The sequence below is a fragment of the Cryptomeria japonica genome, chromosome 10 (genome assembly GCF_030272615.1).
Source record: "Cryptomeria japonica chromosome 10, Sugi_1.0, whole genome shotgun sequence".
Lineage (NCBI taxonomy): Eukaryota > Viridiplantae > Streptophyta > Pinopsida > Cupressales > Cupressaceae > Cryptomeria > Cryptomeria japonica.
The window spans coordinates 834,545,968-834,557,946 of NC_081414.1; positions in this window are offsets into that span (position 1 = coordinate 834,545,968).

Consider the following 11,979-nt stretch of genomic DNA (forward strand, 5'->3'; position numbering starts at 1 on the left):
TCACTTTGATAGAGAATTTCCCAATTTTGTTGACATAGGACTCCAAGTGCTCCAAATTTTTCTTAACACCATTTAAATCTTCACTGATAGCACTGCAACCCGAACACTACACTGCCTCTTCCTTCTCCCCTTCATCAACAATAGTCTTCCTGCCTTCAGAATGCCTTCCATCCCCCTTAGAGGTGTGGGGCAGGGAAGTGTTAGAATGAGAGGAGGTGTTCTTGATATCCTCCTTAATGGCCTCCGAGTCGAGGATGTTAGTGCCCAAATTGGAGGAATCTGAGCCCTCCGTAGCCTCCATTTCCTCCTCCCCTTTCTCACTTTTCGCTTTCTCATAATCATCCTCTTCTTCGTTAGCATAATTCTTTCTCACGATGATTTTCTTCGTCTGGGGTTTATTTATGTGGGATTTATGTGGGGTGATACCATCCTTCGCATCAGACTCAACAAGGAGGATTTTGGGCTCCTTTCTGGGTTTCTTGGAGGTGGGTTTTGTAGTAGAAGGGTTGCTTTTATTTTTTTCCCCATTTTTGAGGGGGCAAGGGGGGCCTTGGTTAGGGGATTGACAAGGTGTCATCGGCTTTTTCAAAGACTTTTTGAGGCCCTTTTTAGAGCCTTCAGGGGGACCCAGAATGGACGGGGTGAGTTGAACCGAGATAGGTTTAGGGGGGCAAAGGGCCTTGTGAAAATTGTATAGCCTAAACATCATCCCTTGGTGGAGGATGGTAAAATTACCCTCTTGAATCATACAATTGCAAACATCTTTAATAGTAGACTCAAGAGCATGCTGCAGAAAGAAAGGAAAAGAAATCTATAATATTAAATTATTCATAATTGATATTTAGTAATAGTTGATTTACATATTTAGATGTATCTTTGTAAATTCTTTGATAGAGTTTAATGGTAATTCTATATAATATTTCAAACAATGTAAAATATCAGTTTGACTACATATTATAAATCTATATTCTAGCTCATCTCTTCAATTTGTTAATCTAGGTACATAAAAAGTATTAAAAATATTACATGCTTAATTTATAGTTGTCTTTTAGAGTAGGATTAAAATTTCACTTCTCATGTGTGACATTTGTTTCATTCAACAAACTTTATTGTTGTTGGAACAATGTAACAAGATATTGCAAACAATCATTGGCCAAATCTTTGGGATGTCATGAGAGAGGGCAAGGCAATCTCTTACACATTCATGGGTTGAATACATAATAAAAAAAAAGAATTTATTAACATATACAGTATAATACATTTGCATGATATTTTTTATTTTGCATAATATGAAATTGCTCATGAATTTTCATCAAACATTTTTGCCACTGAAAAGTGATGTCAATGAGCACATTCAAGTTCTTTCATTTTATTTTCAAATCTATAAAATTTGATATAGTTAGAACTTAGGACTATTCAACCATAAAAATTTCAAACTAAGTAATATGTGTAGAGAATGAATACAAATCATGCATGATGCCAAGTAATATGACCCAAACTTTTTTTTATTGAAGAAGCATAAGAAATTACAAATTTAAGAGGAATGTAGAAATAACTGCAAAAGCAATACATTTGTAGCAAATACAGACAACTCTAGTAGCAACATGTAGTTGTAGCTCTGTACATAATGCATGTACTCACCCTCCATCTCGTCAAACATGGTCATCATCATATGCTCAAAAGACTTAAAAATTAATCATGTGGAAACCCCATCCGACTTGCCCCACAAATAGGGAAAAGTATATTTGATTCATTGAACAAAACTAGTCTAGGAAGACCTGGAAGAAGCATTGCAAGCATGTCATCCATTGGAACTTCTAGATGTAGGTTATTCGTGATGGACTACATCATACTCAATGCGTAGTTACCCATGGTGGTCTAGAAGAAGAATGGCATTTTCAATTCATCGGTAATCTTGGGTAGAAAAAGTGAGCAAAAGACACTAATTAAGCACTTTCATCTTGGTTGGATGACGAGATCTATGAAAATGGGCTTCATTTGTTGAAGAGGGTTTTATAATCGTGAAAATTTAGGGTTTTCACCATTAGAGGGATGAAAACCGCTAATTTATCATTATATTCAAAAGAGGGATGAATCCAATATATCCAATCCCAAACTAAGGATGATGGGGATTGAATACGGATTGGATTCAAGGGTGTGGTGAATGAATTGACCCTATTTTATGTGTTGAAATGCTAAATTAAGGTAAAATGCTACAAATTGAAGGTAAAACCGAGAAAACGGTGAGCTACAAATGCAGGATTTTTGCACACACCTAGAACTGAACAATGTAAGTCGAGTCGGATCTAATCTTTGAAAAAGCTCCTGAAATGTCAAGACCATGGTGGTGGATGCCTTGGTCCTCCACACCTTTTGCACACCAAAGGGGGATTGATTCATCTCTATAAATGAATCTTATTCTGAAGATCACAACTCTATACATGTTTCTTACACACAAAAAGAAGGAGAAATAGGTTGGGAATAGAGGTTTGCCTACCCCAGTTTAGGACTTAACCTTGAATGAAATATTGTAAATAATTGAAATAAATAATGGAAAGATATACCTTAGATCTGCAATGGTTGATGATGATGCTTTGCTTCTTGAATGTAATCACATATGTTGTATGAAATGGCATGAAAATGACAAAACCCTAATCACACACACATGCTTGCATAGGAATGAAGTAAAATTTATATCCACAATGGATAGATGAAGAATATGCAGCCTTGAAGACCTCTAGAAATGCTTGATGATGAGTGCCTTAATGCCTTAATTCTTGATTTCTTGATTGTGTGATTTCTTTTGCTCCCAATCTCACCACCTTATCCCAAAGGAGAGGGGAAGACCTTATATACTTTCTCGTCATCAATTATGTTAATTTTCCGACATAGGCCAACACAGAGAAAGGTTTCCAACTCAATTTTGAGATAGGGCAAAGGGTTTGAAATAGGGCCAAATTAGGGACAACCATGGCATGGTGCCATGGTCCCAGTGAGGACCAAGGCACCATGCCCTGGTCCTACCCCATATTTGGGTCAGGCTTAAGGGTCCTAGCAAGGTGGAATGTGGTGTAAAGGTCATTATTGCATGGTACAAGCATAAATGAGTCCCAATTAAGTATATGAATGAGAACACTAAGGTGAGGGCTCCAAATGCAGTCAAAATTGCAAAGGGTGCAATTTTAGGATGCTACATTTAGCCCCCACTTTAGTAGGAGTATGAGCTTACGCATATACTCACGATAAAGTAGAAGAAAGAGGAATGAAGAATATGAGGAATGAGGAACACATAGAAAAATCAAAAGGAGCATAAGACGTCACTAATTTTGAGGAACCAAGCCCCCAATAATAGGATCTTAACTCACTCAAACATATGAAAGGGCACACAAAAACAAGACAAAAATAAAAAGACAAACAAAGACAAAAAGGCAAACAAAGGCAAAAGACACACAACAAAAGCTAAGAAACAAAAACAAGACCTCAAGTCAACTAGCCAAAGAGACCTTGATATCAAAATGTCTCAACCACTAATATCATCCTTGAAAATTCCATGTTACGAACACAAGTGATCATATTAAAGAGAAAAGAAAGCATCATCCATGAACTATCAATAGAAAATTTGTGAGTTCATGAGAAGGAGAGAGAGAGAGAGAGCATGAATACACACTAGATGTTCTTTTCCAAGTGATCCATGAGAAGAATGATGAAAAAGTAAAACATAGATACCCCGCCCCTAGATGTTTGCATCTAGGTCATCCATGTTAGTGAGGAGAGTAGGAATAGTCTGGCACTATTTCGCTAGTTCCACTCATCCTCATGCGTGTGTGCAAGTGATTTCTGGTTTCAACCATGAAGCACCTCATTTTTTAGTGTGCATCAACTTGTTTAAGACATGTAATGTAAATGCAAATTCCAAGAGGTGACTGTGTGTGCAAATTCCAAGAGGCGAACGTGTGAATGCAAAGAGGCAAACGTGTGAATGCCAAGAGGTGACTGTGTGTGCAAATGCCAAGAGACAAATGATAGATACATGCTTGGTTTCAAGGACATCCCATGTAAGAGTTTTACTTTGGTTTCGGTGATGTGTAACCTCGTCTAAGACATATATCAAATAATGTGTCTGGTTTTGAGCATGAAGAATCTTGTGTAAGAGTTTGTTTCCTCTGGTTTCGCTAATGAACACCTTGTTTAAGACATGCAAAAATGATATGCAAAAATAGAGTACACTACAATACAAAGAGAGTGATATGGGTGCCCCACCCTTAAGATGTCAACATAGTTTTATGTTGATGTCTTAAGGAAACTAGAAACAAGGATACCAACCTTCAACACCAAGGAGATATCCTTTAGGCAACAATGTCATAAATCTAAGCTAAAGAGGCAATATTCTTATAAGCGAGGATAAGATCTAGTTGAAAAAGAGATATCTTGCTACAAGTGTAAAGGAGATCCTTGGAGGAGAAGAGATCTTTTCTCAAAGGACATCTACCTCCAAGAGGAGTTTCTTGAACAAATATAATATATTCTACCAAAAGAAAGGAAGGGGGACAAGAATTCATACCTTCCTCCTATTACTAGATGAAAGAGATTCTTGATGAAGGATGACACAGTTTTTGAACCAATTTGAGGGGGTAAGTTTATCATCTAGGTGTGTACATCACCAAGTGAAAAAGAGGTTGTAGCCAAGGACATACACCTCTTGCATAAGAGAGAACCCTTGAATAAGCAAAAAATTCACACAAGGAATGACACCTAATCATAAGCAAACACCACTCAACAAAGGAAAAGTACATCCTTAGAGAGGATAAGAGAGGTAGACAGAAAAATCATTGTCCCCCAAGTGTAAGGACAATGAGAAGAATTATGCAACTTCCAAAAAGAGATAAAACATAAGAAAATGCACAATGTATTCACATGAAGGAATATAAAATGCAAGGAAAGATATTAATATATGTAAAATACAACTCTAAAGAAGATGTAATCTTCAAAGATAAAGAGAAAGAAAGGAAGGAAGATCACAAATTCCCCTAAGGAGGGATTTATCATGAGGTACATATCATTCCATATAAGAAAGGATGTCAACATATAAAAAATAAAAACCCCCAAAGGAAATTGTGATACTTTAGAGAGAAAGAGAGAAAGGGAAAATGCCATCCTTTCTCCCCAAGTAAGAGGACAAGGATATATTAGGGGGAAGAATCACGCATTTCCTTAGGAGAGATTGTCCATAAGAAATATGTTGTTTCAAACAAATAATAAGTCATATTCAAGGATCACACATGCATTCACATGAAGGATAACTATATGCGAAAAGACATCAAGTTATGAAGAATGCACTCCATGAAGGAAATGGTGGAACTTTATATATGAGAGATGGGATAGAGGTAAACGAGAATCATGTTTCTACCCCAAAATGTTTGAAATTGAAAAATCATCACCTCTAATGATAAAGAGCCCCAAATTAAGTTAACTACTTGTATCATAGGGTGAGGAGCAACATGAGAGTAAAAGGAGTGCTAAGGCACTACCTTTTCACCTAGAAAGAGAGCAAGATCTGTTGAAAGATATATACAAGCACGATCGTATTGTTCTTGAAAAAATTCCTTAAATCTTTACACTTTCCAAGATAATGAGAACCACCATGATGGAAAGGCAATGTCCACTACCTTCTTTATGCTTAGTGCTAAACTTCACAAAAGGAAAAATGACATTCTTGTCATACTTGAATTTCCAAAAGATTGTAGTTACAAATTTTTCTTGATCATCAATAGTTGTAGGCTTATTCTTTTGAGATAGATGACAAGGGTTATTATTAGAAAAAGTAGGATTGTCATCAATGATTCTAACTTTGCCACTATTTATAAGTTCCTTCATTGCATTTTGAAAATCAAGACAATAATTAGTGTGATGATTGTGAGTTTGATGAAATGAACAAAAAGGAGTAACTTTTGAAGAAGAAGCACTTTTAGTTGCGCAAATGGCTTGTTGTCTTGCAAGATAATCTTTGAAATCTTGAATCCTAAGGAGTTCATCCATAGGAGATTTATTATCATTTCCTAGGCCTTTTATGGTAATTTGTGTAGGGGGTTTATAGGGACTCAAATTCCTTATTCAAATTTTCCAAGTCCTCGTCCTCTAATACCTTGTTTTGATATTATGTTAAAGCCACTCCTATAAGAATTTATTAATTGAAAAGGGAGGGGAACATTGTAATAAATTTGTTTGAATTTTGTAGTATAAAGATGTTTAAAAGGAAATAAAGGATTAGTAGATGAAGAACGAACATCTTGTTGAGGGCAAATTTCCTTTCTTTCATCATGCATGTCCTCTTTAGTAGATTGGGAAGGAAGATCCTTATCATCTAAGGTCTCATATTTTCTTAATGTTATATGGGGAGAGAGATCATGAATTAAATGCATAACATCATCTTCTCTACAAATGTTTTGATGATTAAGATAGGCTCTAGGAGAATAAGGAGGATCTAGAGAGATGGAAACACCAATATCTTGATTTTGGCCCCCTTGTGCTAGAGTATGTATATGAGAAGAAGATGGGGTCATGTTTCTCTTCAATTATTTCTTTGCATTAGAGAGATCATTGGTAGGAGTTTTAGCTCTTTCTTCATTCACATTCTATACTCTAGGAGAGGTACAAGTATTAGGTTTCTCATTAACATCTCTAGGATTGGGATCTACAAAAGTTTTTATATGATCTACGTAGGAAATGCATTTTTCTAAAACCATCGCCATAACAGAACATACATGATACATGAAAGCTTTGAGATCTAATTGATGAAAAGGAAACAACTTGGAAATTCTAAAAATGCAATATGTCCAAGTGCTATGAATGAAAAGAAGTAACATGAAGTGAAAGAAGCCATCATCTGACACATGATGATAATAAATGTACTTAAAAAGAAATGTAATCATGTGTGAAATAGCAAATCAATCAAATCCATTAATTGCCATGATGAATGTTTAAATTTCGATCAAAATAAATTAGGATTTTGTAAATTGATAAGACCCACAAATTTGAATTTTTTGTTTGTATTTTGAGATTTTAAATTTTGAAAAATAAAATTTGAGAATTTGAAATTTGAAACATGAAAAATAATTGAATAATGCAAAAAAATTTTAAAAAAAGATTATTCAATTGAATAAGCAAATTGATTTGTGATTTTTGAAAAATTTGAGAATGATCGTGAAAAATTGTGTAACCCACAAATAAATAAAAATTAGGGCCTTGTGCAAAAAACCTCTTGATTTAAAATTTAAAATTTAAAATTAGATCTAAGATTGCAATTTTGAAAATTCAAATAATTAATCCAAAATTGGGCAACCCACAAGGTTAATTAAATTTTTAAAATTAGGGCTATTGCAATTAACCACATAATTTTAAAATTTAAATTTGAAATTTCATCCAAGATTGCAATTTTGAATTTGAGTCAACTCTAAAATGGTAAATTCAAAATTTAAACAACCCACAAGCTCAATTTTAAAATTTTTTAAAATTAGAGTTTTGAAAATTAACCACTTGGTTTTAAAATTTGAGTTTGAAATTAAACTTGCAAGTGAAAATTTGAATTTTGAAATTGAAAAACACTCAAATATAAAATAATTTATCCAAAATAAACAAATCACAAGCTCAATTTTAAATTTAAAAATTAGGGTTTTGTTCAATTTAACCTCTAAATTTTAAAAATTTGCAAGGAAATCAAACTTGTAAATGAAAAATTGAATTTTAAATTGCATAGACACTTAGATCTGAGAACAAAAATCAAAATTAAAGGTGTAAGGAGTCGGGTTCATCAAAATGTAATGGCGAAAAATTAGAGTTTCCACTATTAGAGGGATGAAAACCACTAATTTGCCATTGCATTCAAAAGAGGGATGAATCCAATAGATACAATCCTAAATTAAGGGTGATGGGGACTGAATACTGATTGGATTCAAGGGTGTGGTGAATGAATTGACCCTCTTTTGTGAGTTTAAATGGTGAATTAAGGTAAAATGCTAAAAATTGAAGGTAACATTGAGAAAATAGTGAGCTATAGATGCGAGATTTTCAAACACACCTGGAACTGAGCAATGTAAGCCAAGCCAGATTTGATCTTCGAAAGAGCTCCTAAAATGTTAGGACCATGTTGGTGGTCGCCTTGGTCCTCCGCACTTTTTGCACACAAAAGAGGGATTGATGTGTCTCTGTAAATGAAGCCTGTTCTAAAGATAACTTTGAACCTTTTTCCTACACACAAAAAGAAGGGGAAATAGGTTGGGAATAGGGGTTTTCCTAAGTCAAACCCTAGTTTAGGAATTAACCCTAAATGAAATATTGCAAATACTTAAAATAAATAATGGATTTATATAACCTTAGATCTGCAATGATTGATAACGATGCTTTGTTTTTTGAATGTAATCATATATATTGTATAAAATGGAATGAACATGACAAAACCTTAATCACACACACATGCTTGCATAGGAATGAAGTAAAATTGCTCCATTATGGATAGATGACGAATATGTAGCCTTGAAGACCTCTAGAAATGCTTGATGATGAGTGCCTTAATGCTTGAATGATTGATTGCTTGATTGATTGATTTCTTGTGCTCCCAATCTCACCACATTATCCCAAAGGAGAGGGGAAGACCTCCTTATATACTTTCCCATCATCAATTATGTTAATTTTACAACATAGACCGACTTAGAGAAAGATTTATTTCTCAATTTTGAGATAGGGAAAAGGGTTTGAAATAGGGCCCAATTAGGGAGGACCATGGCGTGGTGTCATGGTCCAGACCAAGGTGCCACACCCTGGTCCTACCCCATATGTTGGCCAGGGTTAAGGGTTCTAGCAAGGTGGAATGTGTTATAAAGGCCATTATTGCATGGTACAAGCATAAATGAGTCCCAGTTAAGCATATTGATGAGAACACTAAGGTGAGGGCCCTAAATATGGTCAAAATTGCAAAGGGTGCAATTTTAGGATGCTATAGGTTCCTAACTATGAAAGCATTAGTTGGAGATGATTCTAAACATCATAATTCTGGAACCTAAACTTGAAAATCTATGAGCAATGTAGTGGCCAAAGTTCAAAAAAGGCTGGCAATCTCCACAGATTTTATTTTTCGTTGATATTTCGTAAACATACAAGAGCTTGTCGAGAAGCAGTAAAGATCTAGTAGAGATAATTTAAATTGTATAACATATTTTAATAAAACTAAACACCTATACAAAAGGGCATAACTCTAAACCTAGAAAGAGAAAATATTGATGCAAAAACTTTCTAGATGTTAAATTTAATATTAAAATAAATTGAGTTAGCTGGAGAAATGAGTACATGGGAAGAATGTCTATGGAGATGAATTGACAACAATGACTCTATTGATGCAAGGATAGTGTGCACTGCTTAACAGCTATCACTATGCTAAACCTAAAAAAAAATCCTATTTAATTCTCCGCTAAAGAAAATCCTAGTGATTTATTTCAAATTGTGAGCTCAGATGTTTCCTAACTAAATACTTAGTGGTTTGCCGAAATACATAGAACAATGTTGATGCAATAGTTGTGTCATGCCAGAAATAGATAAAATTTTAGAAAAAGATTTTAATAATGACTAAAAAATGTGGATGAATTTACAACAAAAACTTTAAAACTTCCCTAGATTTACGGTGTAAGACTAGAGGAGAATCCGGTGGAGGGTTCTCCATAGAAATAGCCTATCAACTAACAAACAGTGACGATTTTTTTGGTTGTTTTTGCATGCAACTTGTTGGTGTAAATAATTATTCAGCATGGATATTATTACACCTTACTTAAGTCTACTAGCATAATGCATTTCATAGTAGTTTGGGTATGAGACACTTGGGTGTTTGTGCCACATTGGGATAGTGTGTGTAGGAGAATTTCCACCTTTTGTGGTCTTACCTTATTGTTACATTCCACATTCAGTGGGTGATCCACCTCATGTGAAATATTTTATTGTTTCTCCTACCTATCACACCTATTTCCTACCTACCCTTGTTTCTTATTGAGCCACATGTCATGTTTGTGTTCTCACATATCCATATAGCATTGCCTATATAAGCGGGCTCATATTCATTGTATGAACAACAACACTTGATGATCCAATTGATCAGTATTTTCATCTTGATAGAATACAGTTTAATCCTATCATTTATTTTGTTCTCTCTTATTTATGCTTTCCATTGCCTCTAGATCTTGGCAAAATCTCACATGGTATCAGAGTCATTAGAGTGTCATTGGTTTGTCAACTGAGAGAAATTTGATGCTATTTGGGGTTGTGTATTTTGGATCTTTCTATTGCAGGTTATTATTGAGTCTTGATGGGTCAAATTTGAGGTTACCATTAGATTGAGGAGGTCCAAGAAAGTCAGTTTTGCCTTTTGTTTCATCCAAATCGGACTTCGGAGGCCAAATCTAGAGGCATTTGAAATTTGAAGTTGCGATGGAAATTTTCCAAAAATTATAATTTTGCAGGCAATTTTCAAATAGCGATATCTCACTCATCCGGACTCCTTTTTTTGAGCATGTTTTTTTGTTTTGGGGTATAATTTCATGACCTATATAGTGGTGGAGGAGTTTTCGGATTTTTGGATACAGGTTTTTCTAAAATCATGAAATCTTGATTTTTACAACTTTCGAAGCTTCATTTGGGCTCATATGGACTCCTTTTTAGGTGTCTTTTTTTTTGGAAGTGCATAATTTTTTGTCTACTTTCATAATATGCCATTTTTTTGTAGTGATTTTGAGTAGAAATTGTACTTTCAGTTTTTGGTCATTTTTTGGCCTTTTTGGTACTTTCATTTTGCTTGGATCTCAGTTTAGATCACTAGCAGTATTTGTTGAAGTCTCTTATATCTCATTTTGAGAAGTTGTAAAATTTAAATCAGAATCTCACCTTGCCTTTTTTTTCAAGTGACCTATTGTACACACACTAAGTATAAAGTGTCAAATCATGATTTTTTTTGGGGGGGGGGTTTCTTGATTGAGTAATTTGGGGGTGGGGGGTGTCTTGTGTGATTGTCCCTCTCTCTATCTTGTGTTTTTTCCTTTTTTCTTCTATGGGTTGTCCTAATTTTCCTCTCTTAACTCCTCATAATTATGCTACTTGGAAAATTGATGCATAGAGTAAACTTATGGAAAAAGGACTAACTCATTATATTGATGGAACTATTGTTGCTCCCACTGATCCTAAGGCTGATCTTGTTGGTCACTTGGATTGGCTCACTAAAAATATCATGGAAATTGGTATCTTAAGAAATGATGTATCAAAGGATCTCATTTTTCATATTGAGAAATATACTCTAATCAAGGATGCTTGGCAAAAGTTTCAAGACTTGTATGGTCAAGTTGATGAGATTAGGGGATATCAAATTGATAGTGATCTCGCCATGTTAGATCCCAAGAAATTTGATACTATACAAGATTATGTCACTAAGGTAAAATATTTGAGGGCACAACTCAAGGATTGTGGCATTGATAAGAAGGATACTCAATTGATCTTCAACTTGATGGGCAAGCTTCCACAAGAATATATAGCATTTGTTTCTAGTTTCCAAACCCATAGGATGACAATGGGTTCAAGCTACACAATGCCTAAATTTGATGCTTTTGCCGAAATGTTGATGATGGAACAAACTAAGTTGATAAGCATGGGCATTCTTAAGACTTCTAAGTCTCAAGCATTAGTGGCAAATCAAGGGAACAAAGGAAATCAAGGAAAGGACAACTCCAACAAGAAGAAATGGAAATCAAAGCCTAAGGACGAAGCAACACCTTCTCCACAACAAGGAGATTCATCCTCTTCCATGAAGGACTATTCACCAAAGAAGGAGAGACCTCCTTGTGCCTATTGTAAAAAAGTTGGTCATGAGAAGCGTTGTTGCCATTCTAAGAAGATTGATGAGCTCACACATATCCTCAAAAGGCACAACATTGATTTGCCTAATGCCTACAA